This window comes from Ostrinia nubilalis, chromosome 3, assembly GCF_963855985.1.
Source record: "Ostrinia nubilalis chromosome 3, ilOstNubi1.1, whole genome shotgun sequence".
Classification (NCBI taxonomy): Eukaryota; Metazoa; Arthropoda; class Insecta; order Lepidoptera; family Crambidae; genus Ostrinia; species Ostrinia nubilalis.
Window position 1 is genome coordinate 12,115,957 of NC_087090.1, and position 27,392 is coordinate 12,143,348.

A 27,392-nucleotide genomic window follows, 5' to 3' on the forward strand; every position below is an offset into this window, starting at 1 on the left:
CAAGAGGGATTTAAAAATACCCTTTGCACCACCAGTGGTGCAGGCCGGTGGTGCAAAGGGTACAAAAGGAAACGCTTCAGCGTCACTATTAGCAATTCTGACAACAATTTGTCATTATTAGTGTGGTGAGAGGCATTAGGTCTAGTTAGATAGAATTTATGTCGCAGCAACATAATGCGCAGTCTAATTTGGCTTAACTTATTATGCACACCTAGTAGGGAATTTAGTGCAATGATTTGTATGGAGACCCCTCCACTTTGGTATAGAAGGCTCATTTTTGCACCAGTTGTTCTTTGGGTGCTCCTGAGTAGATTTCCGTCGGTAGACATCGGGAGCCCCCCCTGTGGTAGCAGGGGGAGGGGGGGCAAGTTTCCTTCTGCCGCGCTTCACTTTAAGGCCCATATCTTCAAAACTATGGGCATTAGGGCAAGTGTGGTGTCATTTTCGGATAATTTAAGGATGGCGAATTCATTTCTAGAACAAACATTTTGCCTTTTCATACAAAAAAATAGAAATATGGAGTAAATTTCTCAAAAACCAAAAAGTATTTTTTTAAATAAACGTCGTTTACTTTTAAACCACTGGAGATAATCTAATAAAAAAAATATGCCCTGAAAGCTACATTTATCAGGGTTATAAATATATACCATTGTATGGTACTTTTTTTGAAAAAAGTAGGTGAAAAAAAATTTTTCTTCAGGACACAGCGGGCGAATTTTAATGCGCGTCGGAAAAAAATATTTATTTTATCCATGAATTCATACTATTTGGTTCATAAGCAAGTAAAGATTATTATTTTAGAATTTATTTAGAGTTCCTGGCACATCATGCTACCATGATTTGTATTTTTTCTTCAATTAATTTTGAACTCTATGTGTAAGAAATAAGGTTGAAAATAGTTTAAATACATTGTATTATTGAAAATATCATAAGAAGAAAGCACTAAATAAAGAACTTGAATTTGTCTAAACGTCTAATGATTATTATTATTATTTTAATTAACATTTTTATTTCTACATACTATTGTACCAGTGATAACGGAAAGGTAAGTGTGAGGAAAGAGAAGATTGATATTATCATAGTACGGGAGATTATTTTTAGCACAAAGGCTACGGTTGTGACCATTATAGTTGTTTTTCCAGACAGCACCAGCTTCTGCACTACTTCTTTCCAGGCAAGCTTCGGCAGCTACGGGCAATTGGTCCATGTAGGCTCCATGTTGCTATCGATTCTGGTCCACCCCCAACCAGTCGGGTAAAGGGAAGACTGAGTCGGTTGCTTGCAACTGACAACACGCGAACCCCTTGAACCAACTAAATTTTGAATAATTTGAAAAAATCATAAGGACATAATTACTGCCCTTGATATACTGATACAAAACTGCCTAGGTTGGTGGGCACTTACAGCACTCGTTCATAGTCAAGCATATAGTAATAAACACAGTGAACGTTTAAGGAGGTTTGCTACAGTATTTCAAGCTGAATTCTACGCTATAATTATGTGTGCACTAAAAACAGGGGTGTAAGAAACACAATATTTACATCCTTAGCCACAGCCAGGCAGCACTCAAACAAAGCCATCGCCTCAGTGAAGGTTGAGTCTAGAATGAGGTATTCTAGATGCAATCTTAAAGATGAACAATCTCTGAAGGCATGACAAAGTGTCCCTAATGTGGGATACCTGGACATACACGGATCGAATACAATGAGAGAGCCGACAGTCTAGCGAGACAAGGGTCAGAGACGATAACTATTGGGTCAGAACTGATAGTACCTTTATCTAAAAGCTTAGGTACGTCATGGCCATATCCAAGAATAACAGGGCTGAATGGGATAGCTCCAACGATATAAGCCTCTCCAAATCATTCCTAAAGGGAAATACAGGGTCATGAAGAAAACTTTTCAAAGGTATGCCCAAGTAATTACAGGTACGCAAACTGGGCATTATGGAACGAATCACATGTCCCACAAAATGGGCCTAACAACAGAAGCTCTCGAGCATGTGGAATACAATGTGGAGTCCATGAAACACTTAATACTGTAAGGATGGGTCTGCTTGGGTCAGCATATCCGGCATCAGAAGACTATTAGGTGGCTTTCACTCAGACGCTTAATTCACTTAACTAATGGATAGGATTTTTTTGGATGATAGGGAATAAAAAAGGGAGAATAAAGATCCTAATGGGTCGCTGTGGACTACGCTTAGGTGTGACCCTACATAAAATAACCCAGACAGCTTTGTATCAGCATTGGCTACTGGCAGTATATCAAGGGGTTCGCGTATAGAATCAGTTGCAAGCAACCGACTCAGTCTTCCCTTTATCCGACTAGTTGGGTGTGGACCAGAGTCGATAGCAACATGGAGCCTACATGGACCGATTGATGGAGCCTACAGCGGATTCGGCATAAATATCAACGGCGAGTATATCACCCACCTTCGTTTCGCGGACGATATTGTAGTCATGGCTGAGACCGTGGAGGACCTAAACACAATGCTCGATGGCCTCAGTAGAGCCTCTCAACAAGTGGGTCTTAAAATGAACATGGACAAGACAAAAATTATGTCAAATGCCCGTGTTGTACCCACTCCTCTGAAGGTTGGAGACACTACACTCGAAGTTGTTGACAATTATGTATACCTGGGACAAACAGTCCAGTTAGGTAGGTCCAACTTCGAGAAAGAGGTTAATCGTCGAATCCAACTCGGCTGGGCAGCGTTCGGGAAGCTTCGCGAAATTCTCACGTCCGAAATACCGCAGTGTCTCAAGTCAAAAGTATTTGACCAGTGTGTGTTGCCAGTGATGGTGTATGGCTCTGAGACGTGGTCGCTTACTATGGGCCTCATAAGAAGGCTCAAGGTCACTCAAAGAGCGATGGAGCGTGCTATGCTCGGAGTTTCCCTGCGTGATCGAATCAGAAATGAGGAGATCCGTAGGAGAACCAGAGTGACTGACATAGCCCGCAGAATCGCTAAAATCAAGTGGCAGTGGGCGGGGCACATAGCTCGAAGAGCTGATGGCCACTGGGGCAGGAAAGTTCTTGAGTGGCGACCACGAGCTGGAAGACGTAGCTTGGGCAGGCCTCCCACTAGGTGGACCGACGATCTGGTGAAGGTCGCGGGAAATACCTGGATGCAAGCGGCGCAGGACCGGTCTTTGTGGAAATCCTTGGGGGAGGCCTTTGTCCAGCAGTGGACGTCTTTCGGCTGAAACGACGAACGACGAACGACGACGACGACGACGTTTAGACAAATTCAAGTTCTATATTTAGTGCTTTCTTCTTATGATATTTTCATTAATACAATGTAATTAAACTATTTTCAACCTTATGTCTTACACATAGAATTCAAAATTAATTGAAGAAAAAATACAAATCATGGTAGCATGATGTGCCAGGAACTCTAAATAAATTCTAAAATAATAATCTTTACTTGCTTATGAACCAAATAGTATGAATTCATGGATAAAATAAATATTTTTTTCCGACGCGCATTAAAATTCCCCCGCTGTGTCCTGAAGAAAAATTTTTTTTCACCTACTTTTTTCGAAAAAAGTACTATACAATGATATATATTTATAATCCTGATAAATGTAGCTTTCAGGACATATTTTTTTTATTAGATTATCTCCAGTGGTTTAAAAGTAAACGACGTTTATTTAAAAAAATACTTTTTGGTTTTTGTGAATTTTACTCCTTATTTCTATTATTTTGTATGAAAAGGCAAAAAGTTTGTTCTAGAAATGAATTCGCCATCCTTTAATTATCCGAAAATGACACCACACTTGCCCTAATGCCCATAGTTTTGAAGATATGGGCCTTAAAGTGAAGCGCGGCAGAAGGAAACTTGCCCCCCCTCCCCCTGCTACCACAGGGGGGGCTCCCGATTAGGGTTGCCAGGCGTCCGGCTTTAGCCGGACATGTTTGGCTTTTTTGGGACTTGTCCGGCCAAATATTGCCTTGTCCGGCCTGTCCGGCTTTTGTTAGGCTTTTTATTTGGTTGCCGCGCCAGGCGAAAGTCGACCCACAGAATCATATGAAGCGCACGCATCAGGATGTTGGTTAGCAACCGATGATGATAGTACTCACTCATGAGCTGACACTAATTCACTAATTGCACCCCCCCCCCCGTCACATGTCCGGCTTTTAGGGTAAAATGTCCGGCCAAATGAAGCACAAAGTCCGGCTTTTGTGATTTTGGACCTGGCAACCCTACTCCCGATGTCTACCGACGGAAATCTACTCAGGAGCACCCAAAGAACAACTGGTGCAAAAATGAGCCTTCTATACCAAAGTGGAGGGGTTCTTGCACTAAATTCCCTACTAACCGCATCAGCCGCCATCTAACAATTTTCGTACCTACTTAGTTCATTAATTCGGCATTTTGTAATTATCTACGTTATATGAAAACGAATGTCTGCTTTTATTTCTGAGCTAAGGCCTGCATATAACTTTAAAATTGTTTTAATATGTGATTTTATCTATGTACTTATGACGAAGAGTACCTTCTGGGTGTCGGAACGACAATATAGCCAGCCTGATATAAAAATAAAGATGATTAAATGTCATTAGATGCCTCTAAAAAAGATCACATTCAACAAAACAAAGTTGTAAAGATTACAGCATGTCAAAGTCAACACTATTGTATGAAATGTGGTTCTAATAGTCAGTATTTTGTAACCAAAATGTATCTATAGACTGGTATACTGATGGCTGTACTACAGCATTAAGCCGTATTTCGTGCCCAAAACGGTAAGGCAAACAACATTTTATTTTAACTCGCATCAAATAAATACTTTCTTTCTTTCTTTCTTATGGGTATCTCATGAAATAAATATTATAGTCACCTAGGCGACTTTAAGATTGAATTGGAAAACAAGATTGGGAGGTACGCCGGGTGCGGTTAATGGCTCGCTCGGGAGTCGAATTCGGGACGCGTGAGGACCGATACGGATTTATAGGGGGCCGAGGTGCGGCAATAAAAAATTTACACGAGGACCGTCGCTTACTGCGGCCGATTTGTAGCCCGCTACACCTGTTCAGATTAGGGCCCACGATTGTGGTTGGTAGAACTTTTTCAGATGATTTGGTTCCTCTGTTTTACGTAATGATGTAGGGTATTAGGTCTACATAACGACATAGTGTGTATTACTTCTGTTCATAGATTTTGTTGGCAACGGCCAGATTGTAAAAGGCTCTGTCTCCTACTTTATGGGCGATCTTTGAAGAAGATAGCTGAAAAAAGCAGAAAATATTGTTCTTAGCGTTTTGTAGAAGGTTTTTTATGTCATGGTGATAAATGAATGTACAGTAAAAACAAAATAAAATTACCAATATAACATAATTTAAAAAAAAAACAAATATACCTACCTACTTTTACTTTATTTTATGAACTAACACCAACCTCACAACAAGAGACTATTAATTCTTATTCACTTTAACTCAGTTAACAGCTACCTACACGAACTCGTAGCTAGCGAATTGTAAAATAAAACAGAGAATCCATTTTTCTGGATCAACATTTACGTTTGTCATAAGTCATTTTCTCGCTCGCAACTCTCCAGTTAACAATTTTTCTAAGCTCAGAACAAACCGGCCCGAACAAAACAAAAGTTGTGCAACAAGCAAACAGATGAAACGGTTTTGAATGGCACAAAACTGCGCCTCGGAGTAGGCCTAAGTCTAACTTCACGTCACACTCGACACTCGTCTGAATAAATTTAGAAGGCCGTTGAAAAGAAGCAGCTACGTCCTTATTTTTCAAAATATTATTAATTTAAATAAGTTACACAATTAAGTTAAATGAAAACTGCAATAACTAAGTTATGTCGGTTACGGACTTGTTATTTTTATTTAACATTATGAAGTTAGATAAACACTGCAAAAACATATTTTGTTTTAAGTAAATAAATCCACTACATTCGTCAATTCAGTTTTCATCAGCTCTGCTCGCGTACAGAGCTCAATGACATGTGAATAGGTACTTGATTTTTGGGTTAGGCATTAGTGGTTTTTGGTCAGTAGACGTCCGTATGAACTAACGTTAGCACATCGGATTACAATATACATTTTAGGCTCGAATATCCCGGGATTATCTTTTATTTTTAAATGCTCAATCCCTGATTATATAGAGAGGACATTCTTGATAGATAGTGATATAAATATTAGGGACCTACTGAAAAATGCTGTTTTGGCACATAGCCGGTTCTTCTTCGGCGCCGTTCGCTCGTCACAAAGCGATGCATTTCCGTCGGCCTTGCGACTTGCCGCAAAACACAACTTTATGGTCTTTGCATAACGACGCAGAATAAAATTAGATATGTTTAAGCATCCATGGTATTTTAGTAAAAGGTTATTTATAACTTATTTTCTTCATCTATTAATCAAGGAACTATCAAAATAATTTCTTAACTGAAATCAATAAACATCTGTTTCAAAAAGTTAACTGGCGTGCCGCGATAAGCTTTTATCGTGCCATTTTATCGATTTTACGCGATAAGCCCATACATTTGTCGTCTAAAATCGTCGATAACATTTGATCACGGTGCGCGCTGTGGTGCGCGTCCTATAGGCCGGCTGAAGTTAAACTAGACATACTCTCTAATCTGTGAGTTAAACTAAATAAATAGGTGGTTCTTATTTATGGTGATAAACAATCACACAACAGAAAAAAGGTTTCTCTTCATTTAGAGTAGCACAAAGGCCAATTTAGGGTAGCACATCCAGCTAGACAGTGTGCCATCTAACTATAGTAATAAAAGCTACTATTTTGAAACAAAAATGCACACTCTGATATGTCTACGTACTGTACCTATCTACGTAGATATATCCAAACAAATTTGACCAAAATGTACAGTCTGATGTCCTGTCTACCGTACTACTTACGTAGGTAACCACTTGACAGAGAGATCACTCCAGCGCCGCGACGCGACGCCCGAATGCCGTACTTTTGCGGGCACCCACTAGTCCATGAAATAAAGCTCCTGTATTTAAATGAAACGACACGCTCCAGGAGTTTTAGCTTTTTTGTAGCCCCGATTATTTATAGCAGACCTGGCACCGGAATTAAATGAGTGCGGCGATATTGGAACCTTTTTCTGTTTTTGATGTAAGGATTTGTCCATGTAACAGGTTTAATCTGAAATTGTGTAATTTTTTGCTAGAGGTTCAATAGGCACTTTTTTCAATGACAATACAACTATCTCATTGTGTGCCCCACATAACTTTTTTATACGCGTCTGACCAATGCTGATAAACTCATAAATAGAAAATCTTTCATTTACAAGCATGAATTGCATCCCACAAGTTCCTATGAAAATTGAATTTTCATTACACAAGGAAAAGCATAGTTGATTTAAAACGTTGTTTAATTTCATCGGACGATGCTGGCAAGGCTGGACGGCTTGGAATATGATATTAATTAATTTTCGAGAAAGACCCGCACATTATGCCCCTAGACATAGCCACAGGCACAGCCCGGCCAATAAAGTGGCTGCAAGTTGCCAGATTTTATTTGGTTTTTTGTGCTGCCAGTTTTTGTAGCTGTAGTCTAGTGGTTTAGTTTATTATTGCTGAAGTAGGTTATGAAAAAATGCTACTTACAAAACGGAGGAGTAGAGTCGGATTGCTAAGGGCTCATGGAAACATTACTTGATACCGATGATGTTCTTACACACCTGAAACAAAAAAAGAGGAAGTGTTAATCTTTGCAATCTATCTTCTAAATAAAAGCGAAAGGTCAGACTGACTCACTCACTCATCACGAAATCTCAGAAACTACAAGTGCTAGGAGTCTCAAATTTTGCATGGGGGTTTCTTTTAGAACGTAGATGCTCACTAAGACGGGATTTTGCAAAATTCAACCCATAAGGGGATAAAAGAGGATCCACGCGTACGAAGTCACGGGCGGCCGCTAGTTTAGTAAATTTTCCAATTAGAATTTACTGTTTTGTTGCGTGGGGTTTCTGATGATGGTAAAATTGCGATCATTAATATCAATTGCACTTTCTTATCACGATAGAAAGGAAACTTAAAGTTGACACTTTATAATTTATGATTGTTTACAAGTGAAAGTAAGTAAATAAAGTTCAATAACCTAATACAAGAATATGTAGTTAGTGTAGTCTTCATCCCGTCTAAGACTGTGAATGTAAGTGCAACGCATCTTGATCTTCCACAACTGAAGTTTGGATCAGTAAGGTTACTCCGATAGCTTACAGGGCACTTTATGCAGAGTTTTGAAAAGTTGTGTAAATCGGCTAAATTAAATCAAACATGACGCAAATAACCCTCATTCTGGCGTAGGCGTAGTCGGATAAAAAAATCACCTTACATTGCAAACGACTCTATATCTTGTAATTTCACTTTTCTCAGGAGGATTCGAACCCACGATCTATTACTTACCGGGTAATTGCTCTCTAAGAAGCTAAGGAGGCATTTGGGCATACTCTTATTATGAGTCAGCGACGTAATAAATGCAAAAATCCTAATAATCAATTAAATATTTATGATGTTGACGAGTATTAATTCCTTTCTGTCTTATCCAAGACTATTGAATTAATTCCAACTGTGACTTAGCTTACTTAAATTGCTTCTTTACACTGGATACTGTCTGTGCTCCGTCTCGTCAAGGTCGACGTGCCGATAAGGGCTCCGTGACATCCACTGGGATGAAACGCCGAGGTCAAGGGCCGAGGGTTCACGTAAGTGCTGTAATTATATTGTTTCAGAAATATTTGCCTTAAAGATTCCTTTCGAACTGTCAGCGACGCACAATTTATTGGTCGTAAAACCAATTATAGCATGCTATAAGACATTTAAGACACGCGCGAGGGGCATCACGCTTCTGTTATTAAACAATGTGACTTTTAACATTTAATATCGTTAATAAAGTTTCTCATGGTTGTAAAGTTGGAATTGGGACCTGATGGAAAACCAGGACAAGGCAATTCACAACTTAACGACTTTTAGAAACAACTATTATTTATTGCCTAATTTGAAAGAAGAAAAAAAACATCATGAATGCATTCTTTGTGATCACTGATAAAAAACTACATTCCTGATTTACATATGTATTTTTGATAATTAATGTTTGAAAACTCAAAGCGAATGTTAAAAGTACCGATTAGCGATAAAAGGGACTGAAAATATAAAGCACCAGATGCAGCCTGTTCGGTAAAGGGCAATCTTATTAAGGGTGGGCCGTCGAGCCGCCGACCCGGCGCTAAGGGCCGAACTGCCGAACCGCCGAACCGAAGGGCCGAACCTCACGGTAATTCCGCTAATGATCCGCCTCATGATGATACGCAACACTGATGTCCGAGTGTAGCTAAAAGCGGACCACTTTGTTTCGCCCATTAGCGGTTAATGCCAGTTATTTATAGACGCCGTTTAATATTACTTATTTGTAATGTATTTCGTTAATTACGCGCTGAAAGATTGTGTGTCCTTCAATTAGTTGATTACTTGAAAATATTCATGTTAGGTAGATATCACACCACCATAGGTACCAGACCAAATTCAGTAAATTAGGAGAGAGCTATCTCTATTTCTTCTTTCTCAAAATTAGCTAGAACCATCACGCATCCCAATGCATTTAATAACGCTAAGATGTAGATGGAAAAAAAATCAGAATCGTAACAAGCATACAGTCGTCAGAAGGCAGCAAATCAAACTGTAAGATGCCTCAACCTCGATGTGTTGTTTTCTATACAAAACCGCATAAAACTCGTCCACAAACGTAAAACGTTAAAATGGTCACTCCCCTAATTTTATTGGCGCACATTCTCAACTGAAATATAAAAAGAAATGTCAACAAATACTTGCATGGAACGGAACAAAATAAACGTCAGCATTACAGCTCGATTGGTATTTGATTGGATTCCACTATAATCGGCGCGGCAATCGAATGTCGCCAATTGATCACGACGGAAAACGGTTATGTAAATAGGCTTTTACTCGCAAATAAGCGGTGTTAAGGATATGTATGTGTGTTGAGTGTTTACTGTAGTATTAAAGTTTAATCAAGTGAGCATTATGCAAATGATTACGTTTTTCACTTTAGTAACGAAATAAGTTTATGCCTGAATAAAATGTAGAGTCTTTGTGGTACAGTGCAGCGATGTGCTGTTTTTAAGTTTTAATTCAAACAGTGATGAAAAAAAAAATTGCTCTTGCGGTTTCTAGTTGAGCATTATAGGCTACATGTGTCTAAGATATACTTGCTTGATTATTGGTACGAAAGATGATTCCGTATTTCGGAAGGCAATCAAACAATCGATGGTCGTGTCATGTCAGATATCTATAAATAAATAGTAAGTAGTTGCCGTTTTTTTGTCAACTGCCTATGATGAGTTAGTCTTATCTAACAACCCACGTGGCTAAAGACGTACCGTAAACTATCTCAAGTCTATTTCCCAAGCACAACTAGTTCACGTTCACGCGACCAAATATTCAAATAGCTCCTCAACTATCCATATAACCTCAACGTAAACTCGCAAAATACGAGGGGAACTTCAATAATGTTGTTCAAAATTTTCCCGCCTCCGATAACTGGGGCAGCGGGTAAGAAATTGGTTTCCAACCAAAACAACGAAGCAAAGGAATTAAGGCAATAAGTCTCCTGTCTCACGTCCCAATGAAGTCATTTGTTAATACCCGAGCCTATAGCTATAGTACAGCTATAATACAGCTCGATAACAGCCGATGGGATCTGATACCTATAAATTTTCATCGTCGAACGGAATCTAAAATTATTCGTCGATCCGAACATTCCTTCTAAGTTGCTGGTGAGATGAGATAACTCGAGATGGATTTATTACGGAAGGTAAATTGTAAGTAGGTACGTGTATAGAAACATAGCTTTTAATAATGAAGAAATGCTTCAAAATTATAACACATTTTAAAGCACATCGAAGCAACTGATATATACCTGCCTAGTTATTTAGATAATTGGTTGGTTGATATTTTTCCAACAATAAGTGAACTTTTTCAATTAAGCATCCGTGTATATAAATTAATTGTCTGAATATTCCTAGAAACATTACACTTATTATAATGTTTTTTTTTTCAAAATAGTAGGTTTGATAGAGACACTTTGTTAATGTTATACGAGGGTGGTCTGAAAAGTTTCCGACCTAACATAGATACAAGATTTTTTTTCTTAAAATTTATTTTTATTTTTCTACATAGTCTCATCTACAGTAATTAGTCGGCGCCAAAACTCGGATTTATTGTACCTAAACTGCGCCAACAGAGCATTGGAAATGTTCATTCGAACACGTCGTTGGTCTGACGTTAGCAAACGCGGCACCCAACGCGCGGACAGCTTTCTCATGCCTAAATCTTGATTTAATATGTGACAAACACGTTCTTTGGACATTTTCATTGCCTCTGCTATCTCTCTCACTTTAATTCGGCGGTCGTCTAACACCATTTGGTGAACTTTAGCGATGTTATCGTCAGTAGTTACAGTTTTTGGACGTCCCGAACGTTCATCATCTCCCAAGCTCTTACGGCCACGTTTAAATTCGGCAGCCCAAAATTTTACTGTGGTTAATGACGGTGAAGAGTCAAAGATGAGTTAGATTCTGTGTACGGGGACACAGAATCTAACTCATCTTTGATTTGCGTAGGGGTATTCCCTTTCAAAAACAAATATTTTATGACAGCTCGATACTCGATTTTTTCCATTTTCACAAAAATACTCACATCGACTCACTCAAACGACTTTCAAATAAAAACCGCGCGTCAAAAATGGCTGAAATTTTGAAGTGTTGCTGTCAAAAGATGCACAATTACATTCCCTGACTTTAATTGATGTGTGCTGCCATCTTCACGTTGAGGTCGGAAACTTTTCAGACCACCCTCGTATGCCTAGTTTAAAATTGAAATTAAAATTTTAACACTCATGGCTTTTAAGGACAGAGATAACGAGAGAAAAATAGAGAGAATCATGAAAGTGCTACGCATCAAGAGAGGGTGCAAAAACATTGACTAGATATTAACGCCACATATCCAATATGAGGAATCATTACACAAGTTATTGGTAATATATGCGGCATATATTGGGAGCTCGTGGTGCACATTTTGTAGGATCAGGGCGCCCCTGGGGGCCTTACTATCAGCCGCCACTATGACTCAAAGGAGAAAAATTTACATAGGATTTTCTTTTTACATTCGCCAAAGTGTATTCCACCAACTTGTACTGGGAAAATGGAATTTGCGAAACCATTCAGCTATTTCCAGTTTCATATTTACAGTTGAAGTATGTTTTGGAGCGAATGTATGTTAACTTGAATACATTTTGTTTCTTATTTGCTACACATTGCCATAAGATACCCGTATCTGTTGCAAAAGTCCTGTGTTTAAAATTAGGAATGTGGAAAGAAAATCAGTTTATTGGAAAATGTTTTAAAACATTAAAATGTCTATGATTATTATATGATGCTGATTAAAACAAAAAGAAAGAGTAAATCCGCATCGCCAGGTACTGCTATAAAGCGAGTTCGATATTAAATGCTCTCTTAATATCTACCGCTGGCAGTGGAGCGGCATTTTTTAAAATTGATATTGCTTCCGCTCCAAAGTAATGAGGGATACAATTTTTCAAGCACGGAACTGGATAGTTCGGTCGATCTCAGAACGGTTCCTTTGAAAGTGGTTGTTTCATAATGAAAATTTATGTTGCTTGCAATAAGTAAACGGTTTGTTCTCGCGGCAGTGATGGCGTACTGTTGCAGCGCGTTAATGAATCTCGGGAAATGTTAATGTGTCCGAAAATTTTAACTGAAATTTTCTTGACGCAAGAACGAAGCAAGTTATGGTACAGCGTTCTAGATTCAAAAGTTTAATATTATACCTATTTCAATTGTTGAACTAAATAATGATGCTATATCAAGGTCATAGTTGCCTAGTGAATAGGCACAAAACGTCATAAAGGAGACCTTTACTTTTAGTATGCACCAGAAATCACACGTGGAAGGTGTAAAAAGTGTGTGTTGGACACACACATTTTAACATTGTGTAAATTAGGTGTTATACGAGTGCATGCCGAAATTAGTAGGCTTTGTTTGCTACAGTTGTAAATTTTTGAAATCTCATGATTTGAGTGCAAAGTAGGTATGACTAACAACTTATAAAAGAAGCTTCGTGTCAAGCTTTTAGGTATTTCTACTACAAATTAGTTCTAGTGCAGTGTCAATCAATTTGATACTGACTAGACAACACTGAATTTTTACTATGTGAATTAATTATCCTGGAACATCTTTTTTTATCTTCCATCAAAAGATCAGGCATATCACAATCTCCATGGTTTCCTTAATACACCGCAGCATTCAGTTGCAGGCCGCATGCATGCCTGTCTCTCCCACGTCGGTCGCGGTCGCAGACGATGGGGCCCGATCCCCAACGCTCTGAGAATCTGAGATTACATAGGATCTTATCTGCTCCTGTTTGTACTAGACAAAGCCTTCCAACAGAAGTTTAAGCTTCAATCGTTTTTACCAATTGTACGTCAATGTTGATCATGGAACGAGACGTTAAAGATGTCTTTACTGGCACTTACTTTGACATACTTAAAAGCTTCATTAAAGTTGTCCGACACTGAACCATCCCAGCTATGATATGACAGGAGGGCGCTACTATCAATACTGGGTTATTATTACTATTAGTTCCGATTTTTTCAACTTGACGTTTCAGAATTGTTTGACTATTTAGCACATGTAACCAACAATAAGTTCAGAATATTTAAACAGAATAACCGCCAGTTTCCGTGGGTTTTAAAATAAATTTGAAAAAAACTTAACATTTCAAAACCCACTATTGCGAGCTCGTCACTGAGCAAACAGCGTTTTAACGTTTGTACTTTAGCCATAAAGTATGCTGCAATAATCGTCGTTTAAGCCGCAAAAACTAGTTGAAGAGGTCGAAATGAATTCCCTCGGAGGCTGCAGTGTTATTTAATTAGGGGGCAATTCAAGCGGTGCGCGGACGTGCGCCGAATGCTCGCCGTTCGGCAAACTTCATTACGAGCTATTGTTATATGCGCGCGGGCGACAGTTCGCAGGCGATAATTGGTTGACTCTTTCATAAACTTAAATATCGTTCGATGTTGATACACCGCACTTATTTATTTGCCTGAAACTCATTATTGAAATGTATACCGTTTCTGTTTTTTTTTATATTAGTGCTATTTTCTGATTTGTAGCTTGCAGCAGTAATAATTAAATCTTGCTTTGTTTGTGTTAAGCTCAGATCATGAGGTGTTAAGTCATAGAGTACCTAGACTACCGACATCAGTTTTTTAAATCTTTGTAATTATTATACAAAAATCTTGCACAAGAATATGTTTTAGTAAATTAAATGACATATTATTTAGACAAATATTTTGATTAATAGAGATCAAATATGTATTTATAACCAAATACGTCCCGGAAGCAATATACTTAATTCTAATGGATCTATTTATCAACAACTACTACCTAACGCATAGTATCGTACTGTCACAAGATGAAAAAGGCTTTGATGCAATACAAGGGTGCTGCGTTCAGCAAACTAAGTTACCCGCGCACGACCGGGCCTGACAGACCGCACGGCGCTAAGGTGTTAATGGCCGGCCCTTTAGCTCGTTCCAAATGTAGTTTGCATTCGCCGTAGAGAGGCCGCGCCTCACTCGCTGTTTGTACGAGTGTGATGAACGGGACTAAAGCGTTCTCTTTACATAGTTTCAGGCGCCTGTGATCATGGGAATAGAGCTAACTTCATTCAAAAAGGAACTCTATCAAATATAGAAGTAAGAAACTAAAGCTTCGAACTCATAGTTTATAAGAAAACATGAAAATAAACAACTAATAACTTTTAGAAAGCAAGTAGCGCATCCTATGAATAATTTTAGCTAAAGTTTTTATCACCTGTCAAAAATATTTGTATCCATACTGTAGATAATTATATTGCAAGGTCTATAATCTTTGCTTGTTTCTTAATTGAGTCTATACTGCAATCTGTATAGCCTTGCCGTTGGCTTATCTTAATTAAAGGTTACTTCAGGTGGGATAAGCAAGGCTTGGAGTATAACAAACCCAATGTAAACGAACTTGATGACGTCACCGCGTTCTAAGCGACAAATTGAAAACGTCGGCGTCAAGGTAATTGATTAAATCGGGGCACTTTGTTAAAGCACTATCTTTAAGTAAAGTGAACTGAGATAAGGCTCATAAATCAGTGATAAAAAGTGGGACAGTGTAACTACGATTATCTACACTCTCCCCTTCGTAAACAAAAAGATCGATCCTTACGGTAGTTGCGAGGGCTGCTTAACCTAAATGTTAGTTTGAAAATGCTGCAAAATAGAAGCTTGTAATTCTTGTAAATGTACTTTAGTAAGGTAATTAATAATTTTTGTCTATGTGCTATGAATTTAATTTCGCGCGCTAGAACAAGTCTCTTATCAATTTCATTTTTCAAAAATTTAAGAAAAGCTCTATATGTATATCGACTACTATGCTTGTTAGTTTCGGATTCCTACTATTTTCTTTTGTTTTAAGCTCCAACAAGGATCGTGGGTTCAAATACCTGCATTACCAGCTGAGGCAGTCGATTTAATAACTGAAAAAAATCATTGCAGAGATGTTATTATCACCATCAACTATAAAATCATTGTAGAGACAGACTATAGGTAAAATTTTCTGTAAGTAAAATAACCACCTAATTTGACCGTAACTATAACGATAAACGGTGTTTTTTGTATGGAGTTTGACAGATTTTTGACGTTTGTTAAAGTTACAGTAAGATGGTGCAACCCAGCCTTAAAGTGGTAGTAAATATCTCGCTATAGTTTACTATTGATAAACTTATTTACCCTAACTAAGAGCCAGTCGATCTAAAGTTGGCTACCCAAGTTTATTGGGCGGATAACTGTGAGATACCCGGCTGCAATGTTATTAGCTTATTAAACCGCTTAGTTGTCCAAACTAATTGGAAGTGATTCATTAGCTTAGATTGCTAATTGAGCTGTGTTAATTGTCTATATTAATATTAAGGCCTAGGCTACTGAAATCCTGTAGTATTTGGTAACCTACAGAGTGATTAAAATTTGTAACTTTTCGTCTAAAAAAAGTTAATAAGAGGTTTCTTTTTGTCACTTTTATACCGTGCTTTTATCACGCTTCTAGGCAGACAGAATAAATGAAATTACATATAAGCATAGGTATTATGTTTCAACACACAAGCAACTGAAATGATTCCAAATAATGTAAACAAAACGAAAGCAGAAAATTCTTGCGCTGATTGAATGAATGAATTGCAATTCAATTAATAAGATTAATAAAATATTAAAATGATTGGATGCTGCCATCTACTTAATTAGGTATTGGTTCGTGTCAGCTTATTTATAAGTGTAGGCAATGTCTGTGGTAGTGGCAAGCCATATGAAATTAATTTAAGTAGTACAATAATTTGCGAAATAGTAAAGTATTTTTTTTTTTTCATTTATTTGGGAAGACAAACAGCTTCACAATATGTATAACTATAAATAATATTACTTACTTACTAGGATTACAATTGTGAAACCAACCCACAGTCTTTTATTTTGCCTTAGAAGCGGACATCCCTGTTTTATTAATTCAATCGTTAGATATTACTATTATGTATAAAATTGATGAAGGAACTAGTAGTTGTATTTGCTTAGTTTCGAAGAAATATTCGATATTGTGATTTTATAAAAAAAACAGTTTTAGAAGCATATTTTCTAAAAAAATTACATTAAGTCAGAATTTTGTAAATAAATTTACCTATCACTATAACGTCTACCTTTATGCAAAAATAAATGGTTATTGCTGCAGTAATTTAGGAATTATTTAATAATTTATGATTTTCAGAAAACATTTTTTTCTCCGTTGTCCTAGAAAAATGGCAGCTATATTTACTTTATATTGATGCATGATATAATTATCTATAATACCTGAAAATATTACTTGCCTATCCCGTGGAAGTTCGATGATACGACTAGAAAAATTTGTCAAAAGTAATATTGACTAAGGCCATCAGTCAAAACCACTATTAACTGAAATTTGCAGTCAAAAGTGGTTTTGATCGATTATGGGTTTTGACTGCAACATATATATCGATGTTTCGAAAACGATAGGATTTCCAATAAGCCGCCACAGGGCCAACTCTATAATTATCAAACTCGACCAGACAAATTAATAATGGTAAAAGCAATGAATTTCAATAGTTATCTAACAAAGGCATTAAAACCGTATTGTTACGGACGGCATTTAAAAAACTAAAAAATATTTAGATGACAACCCTATTTACATATAAATCTTCTAAACTCATAGAAATTAAAATATCTTCGAACTTCCACGGGATAGGCAAGTAATATTTTCAGGTATTATAGATAATTATATCATGCATCAATATAAAGTAAATATAGCTGCCATTTTTCTAGGACAACGGAGAAAAAAATGTTTTCTGAAAATCATAAATTATTAAATAATTCCTAAATTACTGCAGCAATAACCATTTATTTTTGCATAAAGGTAGACGTTATAGTGATAGGTAAATGTATTTACAAAATTCTGACTTAATGTAATTTTTTTAGAAAATATGTTTCTAAAACTGTTTTTTTTTTATAAAATCACAAAATCCAATATTTCTTCGAAACTAAACAAATACAACTACTAGTTCCTTCATCAATTGTATACATAATAGTAATATCTAACGATTGAATTAATAAAACAGGGATGTCCGCTTCTAAGCCAAAATAAAACACTGTGCAACCACGTCATCCACATACAGTGTGAGTCACGTTAAAGTGTACATATGAAAATAGATGAAACTAGACCTATTTTTATCGACAAAAAAGAGGTCAAAAATTTTTTGAGATTTTTTTAAAAAAATTTATAGAATTTTTTTTCTTCCAATTACTTATTGTAAAGAAAACGTAATAACTTTTAAACTAAGCGGTATATCCTGATAAAATGAAAACAGTAATAATGCTAAATAACAGGCGATACTAAAAAAATACATAAAATACACAAAAAAGGCCAAGAAATAATAAAAAATGATACTTTTTGAAAAAAAATTGCTTTTAAATTCGGCTTTTTTTGGTTATTTGATAAATTTCTCCAAAAAATGCCCCTATAACCGGTGGTTTTTATTACTTTGTATTATTCTCTATCGTATTACCTTCGTAAAACCAAAAATCGCATATCTCTATCCCTATCACAACGTTTGCAATGATCGTTTGAACTAAGCCTCTCCGGGCGCGCCATTCAACGCTTCGTTAACAACGAAACTGAAAATGGCTCTAGATTTGTAATTTTGATAAAGACAAGTTAGATTTCAAATAAAAACAAAAGATTTCGAAGTAAAATAAGCATTTTAGTTAAAATTAAAATTGTCTCTACCTGTAGCGGAGAATAATGTTGTGGCAGGCCTTTGTTCAAACGATCATAGCAAATGTTGTGATACGGATAGAGACATGCGATTTTTGGTTTTACAAAGATAATACGATAGAGAATAATACAAAGTAATAAAAACCACCAGTTATAGGGGCATTTTTTGGAGAAATTTATCAAATAACCAAAAAAACACGAATTTAAAAGCAGATTTTTTTCAAAAAGTATCATTTTTTATTATTTTTTGCCATTTTTTGTGTATTTCATGTATTTTTTTAGTATCGCCTATTATTAAGCATTATTACTGTTTTTATTTTATCAGGATATACCGCTTAGTTTAAAAGTTATTACGTTTTCTTTACAATAAGTAATTGGAAGAAAAAAAATTCTATAAAAATTTTAAAAAAAATCTCAAAAATTTTTTGACCTCTTTTTTGTCGATAAAAATAGGTCTAGTTTCATCTATTTTCATATGTACACTTTAACGTGACTCACACTGTATTATACAGTGTGTCCGGGCATGTAGTGATCAAACTTTATGGGCCAAATCTAGGGACAATTTTATCGATAAAAATACTTCAAATTTGGGGCTTGACCCATTTATCGCAAAATTACAAGGATTTAAGTTTTTAATTTTTTGTTTTCACCTCTTCCTTCAAAAACAAGTGAAAGCGTGGGTAGCTTAACATTAATAAGCAAATATTTTATATCATGCGATAGCCAATAAAATTATCTATTAGCAAAAGTAGAAAACAGATACAAGTTTCATACATTTTAAGGGAGTAAGAATGGATTTAATTAGAAAAAGACATGACTTTTTTCACTTCTTTTTCAGTTATTTTCCAACACAAGAAAAACCAGGTCGTTAAGGTATGTTTTATTTGCATTGTATTATTAGTATTTGAGCTATTCTACAAAACGAATGTAAATTTATTAGTCTACGTCTATTAGTTTCGACGTAAATGTTGAACAAAGATACCCCTTCCCAGCGGTTTCCATAGTAATCGGAATAGGTTGTGTGATTCTTTCAGGCAGTGCATTTTCGCATGTCGCGTGCGCTATGGAAACCGCTGGGAAGGGGTATCTTTGTTCAACAATTACGTCGAAACTAATAAACGTAGACTAATAAATTTACAATTGTTTTGTAGAATAGCTCAAATACTAATAATACAATGCAAATAAAACATACCTTAACGACCTGGTTTTTCTTGTGTTGGAAAATAACTGAAAAAGAAGTGAAAAAAGTCATGTTTTTTTCTAATTAAATCCATTCTTACTCCCTTAAAATGTATGAAACTTGTATCTGTTTTCTACTTCTGCTAATAGATAATTTTATTGGCTATCGCATGATATAAAATTTTTGCTTATTAGTGTTAAGCTACCCACGCTTTCACTTGTTTTTGAAGGAAGAGATGAAAACTAAAAATTAAAAACTTAAATCCTCGTAATTTTGCGAGAAATGGGTTAAGCCCCAAATTTGAAGTATTTTCATCGATAAAATTGTCCATAGATTACGCCCTTAAAGTTTGATCATTACAAGCCCGGACACACTGTATAAACGAGTAAATTACGATGAGAGTGGAAGGTAATATTATTTTATACATCAGATTATGAAGATAGTAAAGGCTACAATATTAAAAAAATAAGTATGGAAACAGTAAAGTCAACATACAGTCACAAAAACTAAACCTACTAGCCACCCGTTTTTTTTGCAATGGTAATAATTTAATCTAGCTAGGGTATCGACATCATAAAAAGTTTTCAAAATTAGAAAATCTTTACACATTTTGTTTCAGTATGAATCCCATACAGCATAATAATAAAATCTTTACACATTTTGTTTCAGTACGAATCCCATAGGGCATACTTAATAATGAAAATACATTTTAACCCATAAACCTTATTAGAAATGGAATATGCATAGTCAGTTGGTCCTTTTATGACGCCCAGTCCCAGTTCTACGAATCAGGCGATTTTTCACGGAATATAACATAACATTCCTAAGAGACGATAAATTTGTACGATATAACCACAATCTCGTTGCGAGAGCGATCACAGAGCTCCAAAATCAATTCCGACTGCGACGCATGTAGTTGGCAATATTTCAAATTCTCTTTGATGCAATATTCTTTGCTCCCTTCCACTATTACGTAATAGAAACATAGCAGTGTTGCCACTTCAATTTTCCGCGACATCGGAAAATACCGCATTTTAATGTCATCAAAGACGCAGTGAACATTAAAATTGATCTCGGAATATTTTGCTATATCGTTTTTTTACTCATTGCATTCTTCTGTAGCCTTCTCAAGAGCTCCTTTGTATATGTGGATAGGTTTAGGTTAGGAAGGATGAAGGGGCTGACGATATAGTTAGGAAGCGCCCATCAAGCAAATGGTGTTTTTTTAAATGAAAGAAGTGGTAATTGGTAGTTATAGTTCACTCACTTTGTTACTGTTTAAGAAAGATATCACAGGGATTAGCTTGTTGCACGGTCGCCATACCTTATTATTTATTCTGTGGCCATGACTAGGTCCTACCTATTTCGAAATAAATTGAATTCCTGCCACTGGTTAGAATTTGATCTTACAATCTCTATTCTACTTTTCATCGCTCAAAATTTTTTTACTTGATAATTGTCACTAAATGAAAATTGTTAACAAACTGAACACGAAGTGCGGTAACACTGAGCAGAGGCAAGACAAAACAGTTTTCCAAGAAACTTGATACTGACCAAGTAAACAGTTTAAGCTGTTGGCAAACAGACGCATTGCTTCATACATAAAGACAACAGGTTTCAGCAAATATGTGTATTCAGAAATGTGTGTAAACAAATTAATGAAATCAAAGAAAGTATTACCTTTGTCAAATGCGAACTTTTTATCCTAAAACAACAAAATCAAAAGTTATCCAATAAATACCTACTCGTACGTCGTTAAACATAAACAGAAATTCTCTATTATTATTCGTATTATTCGGTTAATGCGCGACAATTATGTTTTTTTAACGTATCATTATTTAATGTTTAATTACTACAATTATTATGATTGCTCTCTTTAAGTTGTTAAACCAGTCCAATGTATTTTTACTGTATTTTACTCAGTTTTTGTCACAATTAGTTCTAGAAAATTGAGACTTAATTTTACTAACAGTTTTATTCAAATGAGTTGGGACATGCAATGTTCTTTTTAAACTGTTTTATTTAGCTTGCCCTGTTTGTAACCTCGATATTTACAAATAAACTTGACTGTACCAACGCAAATTAGTTTTAAATAAACTTAAGAGGCTCTACGATATCTTTGAGATCTACGATGGCTCTATTATTATTTATTTATAGCAATAAGCTCATCTTTTGTAGATAAATGAAACTATTAATATCTTTCAATAAATAGTTTGTCCGTACTTTGGAACTATTCTTGCAAAAAGTTACCAAGTCCAAACTCACGCATTACCCAACGCTGGGAACTGGGAATATGCCCTAATGATAGTTGTGAGTTGCCACGATGAAGTCTCTCCCATGGCTCATCCATCAACGTCGACTACCTCGTTATAATTCCGAGTCGCGATATCTGGAGCTATATCTCCCTTTTGAAACGGACAAATCGCCTACACATCGAATCAAACGCGGCATTTGTTCGAGACGATCGAGAGGAAAACTTCGACTTTTCAAAGATATAATTTTGTATTGGATTGCGATTTGAGTTTTGAGAAAATCGCTTTCTGACGCAATAGACTTCGCGTCGAGGCACAGATAACTGCAAGATCTTAACGGACATACTTACTGTCTCTACTGTTACTGTGATCATGCATTAGATATCATCGAAGTAGCTTAACCATGACGATTATGTAAATTTTATTGTAACGATATAGTTTGTACGAGGTAGGTAAATTCATTATGCCTGATAATTTTGTCTACGCAAAAACGTGTTTTGTGACTCATCACCCTTACTTTCTTTACATGAAATTAAGCCTTAATAACGCCTAGAATATAGGTGGATAGGTTGATGAAGTATCTAGATGAAAGTGCAATGGCTCTATGTTGAACTGCAATAAAAACTGACCATAAATCTAGGAATCCCATATCAATAGATAGGTAGTAACTCAGTAAAGCCACGGTCATGACTTTACGAGGGACCTGTTGCGTTTATTACGCGATGCATATAATACAGCCGCTCTGCTGTTTGCACATCGCATACAAGATTGCAGTTGAGTACCTTGCGGCTTTAGGACGCCATTTTTCATCTTAACTAAACCTGAGATACGAGTACAGGTTGAAACAAACTTTTTTCAGGTATCTTTTATAGTCAGTTAAAATTAGATACAAAGATTTGATTGGTTTCTGTTTTTTTTTTACACTTACAATTAAGGAAGCTTATTTCCTTAATCGAGCCAATTCCATCCTTTAATTCAAATTCATATCTTGGCAGCAATGCAACGCGACGAGATACGAGATACTTACCAAATTAGCTGGTAGAGATTGGAATAGACAAGCTGAGGATCGAGGTCTGTGTCATGTACTAGAAAAAGCCTAAGTCCAATAGGTAACTAAGGTAGACTGAAGATGATGATATTTTTCGATCATAAGCATAATATACTCAACATCAAATAAACCGCACCTTCCGCGACGCGAACTTTAACGATTTTCTTCTGACACAATCATGGTGCCCCAACAATATTGGTGTTATTTGAAAGCCCAATAAATATCCTTAAAGAAAAACACATTTAATTTCTTAATAAATGATTAACATATACCATAAATGTGACTTGAAAAAATACCTCACTTTGGACCTACCTATGGGATCAATTAGACCAATTTTTATGGTTATAAAACCAAATAATGATCTCACGTGTCCTCTTTAACAGATGGATGGCGATTAATCCCAACTTAACAGTTTTGTAGCCATAAAAGTTAGCTCTAGCGTAACTACCTATTTTTTGAAGAAGTGACTCTGGATCCTTCTAAAGACACATTTTTGGGGTACAAACCTTTTCTTTAATGAAATGAAGGTTAGAACTAGGCTTTTAAATGGTGCCAATATTGGTGGGAAGTGGGGATGCATACGTTTGAAAATGCTTGTCGCGGGAGGTGCGATTTATTTGATGTCGAGTGTATTTTAGTCTGTATTTTTTTAACTACTTTTTTTACGGGCCTTAGCACAGGCTTTTAAGCGACTGAGTACTCTGGGCGATAGTCACGGCGACTATACGTCTCTTCTTGTTAATTTCATAAGCTTGTCGTCGCGACAGAATCTCGGAGTCGCATAAGTAATGTGTACGTACATCTACCTACATTTAAACGGTTTACCCGAAGACCCATTTTCCTATACTGAATCTAGTTAAGTCCAAACAAAAGCTAATTAAGAATCTAATCTAAGCTCCCGTAAACAGTCTGCATAAAAACCGTTTAAAATTCCTTTCATTTTGCATTTAAATTGTATAATAGCATTTTAAGCACAGTTCGGCTTATCAGGCTGTACGAAATTCGAGTGCATGTTAAGAGCCATTTTACATTTTCGTGCGAATTTCTAAGATTTTGGAAGCATGAATTACTATCTTAAGCAACACCCAGAGATTATTTAATAACTGCGAAAGATAGGTCAATCCTTGGTGTTGACCATTAATGAAACGGATTTACTAACTCTTTTGCTTAATTCACAGTGCCCCATCTCCCACAACCATTTTACGGAAAAATTGCCGCAGACTCATTTTCAAAGTCCTGTATCTATTATTTATGCTCATATAATAAGCTTAAAAATATATAGTAATCATCGGACATATATTCTTGTAGTCCATTAATGAAATAGATTCTTGAATTTCATTACCATTATTGAGTAAAATCTAAAAATAATTTGGCAAATTTGAAGATTAACGTCACATTTTGATCGTGGTTTTTGGTTTAAAAACACAGCAATAACTGCAATAAAAGTATCCCAAAATAAAGAATATTCATTGTAGAATTGATTTCTACAGTTATTGTTTAAATATTAGTAACCACTTTGTCAAAATATTGATGTGAATATCAGTATAAAAAAATTACAATACGCAAGCCGACATCGATTAGTATGGCGCGAGCGCCCGTCAAGGCTGGACCTGTGTCATTTTTCCCGCCGTGACGTTTACGTGCGTTCGTGTCGTGAAGCGGTGATTTGTACGGCGACCAAATGCATTTGATACTTTGCCGAGAGGCTGTTTCGAGTCGGCCGGCCGAGCAGAAATTGAAATGATGAATTTTAATTTCTTTGACGGATCTGGGTGTAACTATGTATAATATGTAGGTACCATGTATTTAATTTAATAAATAAATTATAAAAAAGTATATCCATTATGCTAGCACCCTTAACACAAGCATATTGGTTGCCTACTTTTGGACTAGATGGCGCTGTGAAATTGTCCAAAGATTTGTTTATTTATTTATCCGCTTTGAGTTTTGTTTCGTGAAGAAGAAAAAGAAGCGTTTTGTTTCGAGAGGGAAGCTTTGTTGTTAAATCTATACTAATAAAAGAGGAAAGATTTAATTGTGTGTTTGTTTGTTTGGAGGCAATAGGCTCCGAAAAAAAATTCTTTCACGATTTAGAATCCTAATTTTTTTCTATGTAGGCTATAAAATATTTTCAAAAACTTTAGTCCAAAATCTTTGATAAAATTCGACGTTTAATAAATAAATTAGATAACATATTATTAATACTTTTTTTTTCAGTACGATTTTAGTACTTGTTTTTCAGAAATTCTACGATTTAACTAAACTTCTTAAGTGTTTATATTTTATGCATAATTTATTAACTTCTAAAATATACATATATCCTATTGATAGATGACGTGCTTCGTATTTTATTAAAATTATTACCTGACTAGGTTAAAAAGGTGTGGAATGTTATTTTGGAGATAACTTGGTTCCATAGAAATTTAGAGAGATGCTAAGTAATGCGCTGAGTTCGAAACTCAGTGTCGTATTAGAAATTCACACACACAAAGAAATCAAGTTATGTGCTCATTATCCACTGCGGTATCAGTATTCAACGTTCGAATAATCTTTAGTACTATGCAAGCAATATAAACTGTTTACATAATGACGTCGCTACTGTCATCATTGCTTTCACAAGCAATATGTTCCAATTTGTCCCTTGTCACATTTCCCTTTAGTTTCTGTGATCTGTGCTTGTTTCTAAGTTGATATCAATGAAATATTCCTTAGTACTTTTGATTTAAATTATTTTTTTTATTGTGACACGTGTTTGAAAAATCAAGGTCAGATAACAATAAAATAACAAGTGAAAACGTAACATTCAATTTCGCAATATTGATGAGGAGATTCCATTGGAAAGTCTGTATTCATTCCTAGGATTCCCCCCCCCCCCTAACACCATCAAATTCAAGAGAATTCAAGAGAGTGCAGTTTCCCATCTCATGCTTATGGACCACGGTTTAAAATAGTGTGGTTGCATAGAGCCTGCAACGGGCAACCGCGTGCGCAGCTGCTCATACTAATTTTCGATACAAAAGTAAGTGTTGGCGCCCTCACGAGTTTTAGCGGAGTTCTATATGGTAGCGGGAGTAGACTTAATGGAAATCTATGCTTCTCCGACGACCAGTTGTATGTGGAATACTCCAGAGTATGCGCACACAATAGCCTGGTGATTTTAGCACCTGAAGGAAAAACAAAAAAACATTGTTTACAAAGAAATCTGCGGCAGGTGTAGTGTTTTTATTTTGTTTTAGAAAGATCTCATAATTTTGTAAGTATTAAAATATTTAAATATAATAATTTGTAGATTTTATATCAAAAAATATAATCATTTAACAAAATTAATTTTCTTAGAATATTTTAATTCTATTAGAACCATTTTCCACTTCATCGCAGAAGAAGTCGCGGGCAAAAAGCTAGTATGAAATATGTAGTATTTCCCGCGGCTTCACCCGCTTGAAATTTAGTTTGTCACAGATCGTCATAAATTATAGCCATTACATTGTTATTCTGGTCGACGCCAGGGATGGATGAGCGTCGCTGTCGCTGGCGACAGGGTCTTCTGGTTCAGGGTTCATGGCGTAGGTCTCAGTCAAAATGAAATCCACTCGTAGAAATTAATAAACTCAGTGTATTTGTTACGGTCAAAGTGATAAATGTGAAAATTATGAATAATCGCCGGTTATTATGAATAATTACCGCATGATTTGGTTAATGTGATTAATATGAGGTCATTTATGTGTGTATAAAACTAAATAGGCGGCTTAGGGGTGGCCCAAGGGCCACCCCCGCCGCACCTTAACCTATTTTTCACTTTAAATCAAAACATTATGTTATAGGCATCATGGAAAAGTAATATTATGCAAGAAACATTCCAAACTCATTATGCCAAATTATATTAATATATGATAGCAAAACGTTCAAAAGTTTGGCTGTACACGAGCACGTACACAAGATGTTGTTCTCTTTTAAGAAATTTGTTAGTACTAAGGTTGAATTATTAAATAATCACTGTTAAATGTGATTAATTTATCACTTTTACCGCGACTGTCGGTAATTATTCATAATAACCGGTTATTATTAATAATTTTCAATTTATCACATTAACCGTAACATATTCACGAAAATGATTACACACAGCACTAGAGTCGTATCGGAACTGAGTGAACCAAAGGTCTTGCGATAGGAACGTCCGACCCGAGTGATAGTTGAACACAGACTGCCTAGTACTGCTGTACTGTACTGTAAAGTTTCATCAAAATCTGTTCAGTAGTTTTTGCGTGAAAGTGTTACAAACACCCAGACATCCACACAAACTTTCGTATTTATAATATTAGTAAGACTAGTAAGATAGTAAGATGAATTATTTTAGTTATTTGTTTACTTATAATAATATTTATTTATTTATTTCTTAGCTCTGTCTGATAATGGATCTGGAGGAGATGCAATGGCCACCTCCGTAACAAAACAATAGAACCCTATGGAGTTTGGGCTTGTGTGATTCGCCTTGACGAATAGTTCGTATCCAGGGTCCGATGA

The 27,392-nt window shown here is 36.0% G+C and overlaps 1 long non-coding RNA gene across 2 annotated transcripts in view; it reads right to left on the reverse strand.

Moving 5' to 3' along the window:
* The window catches only part of LOC135087961 (uncharacterized), a 146,463-nt gene that overhangs the window by 31,092 nt on the left and 87,979 nt on the right, over positions 1 to 27,392 (reverse strand). The window contains exon 4 of one of the 2 annotated variants that reach the window (XR_010260935.1): positions 7,599 to 7,672. The exons of the other annotated variant lie outside the window; for it this stretch is intronic. This is a non-coding gene — a long non-coding RNA (uncharacterized LOC135087961). Of the gene's footprint in view, positions 1 to 7,598; positions 7,673 to 27,392 lie in introns of those variants that run through there. 2 annotated transcript variants of the gene reach the window in all.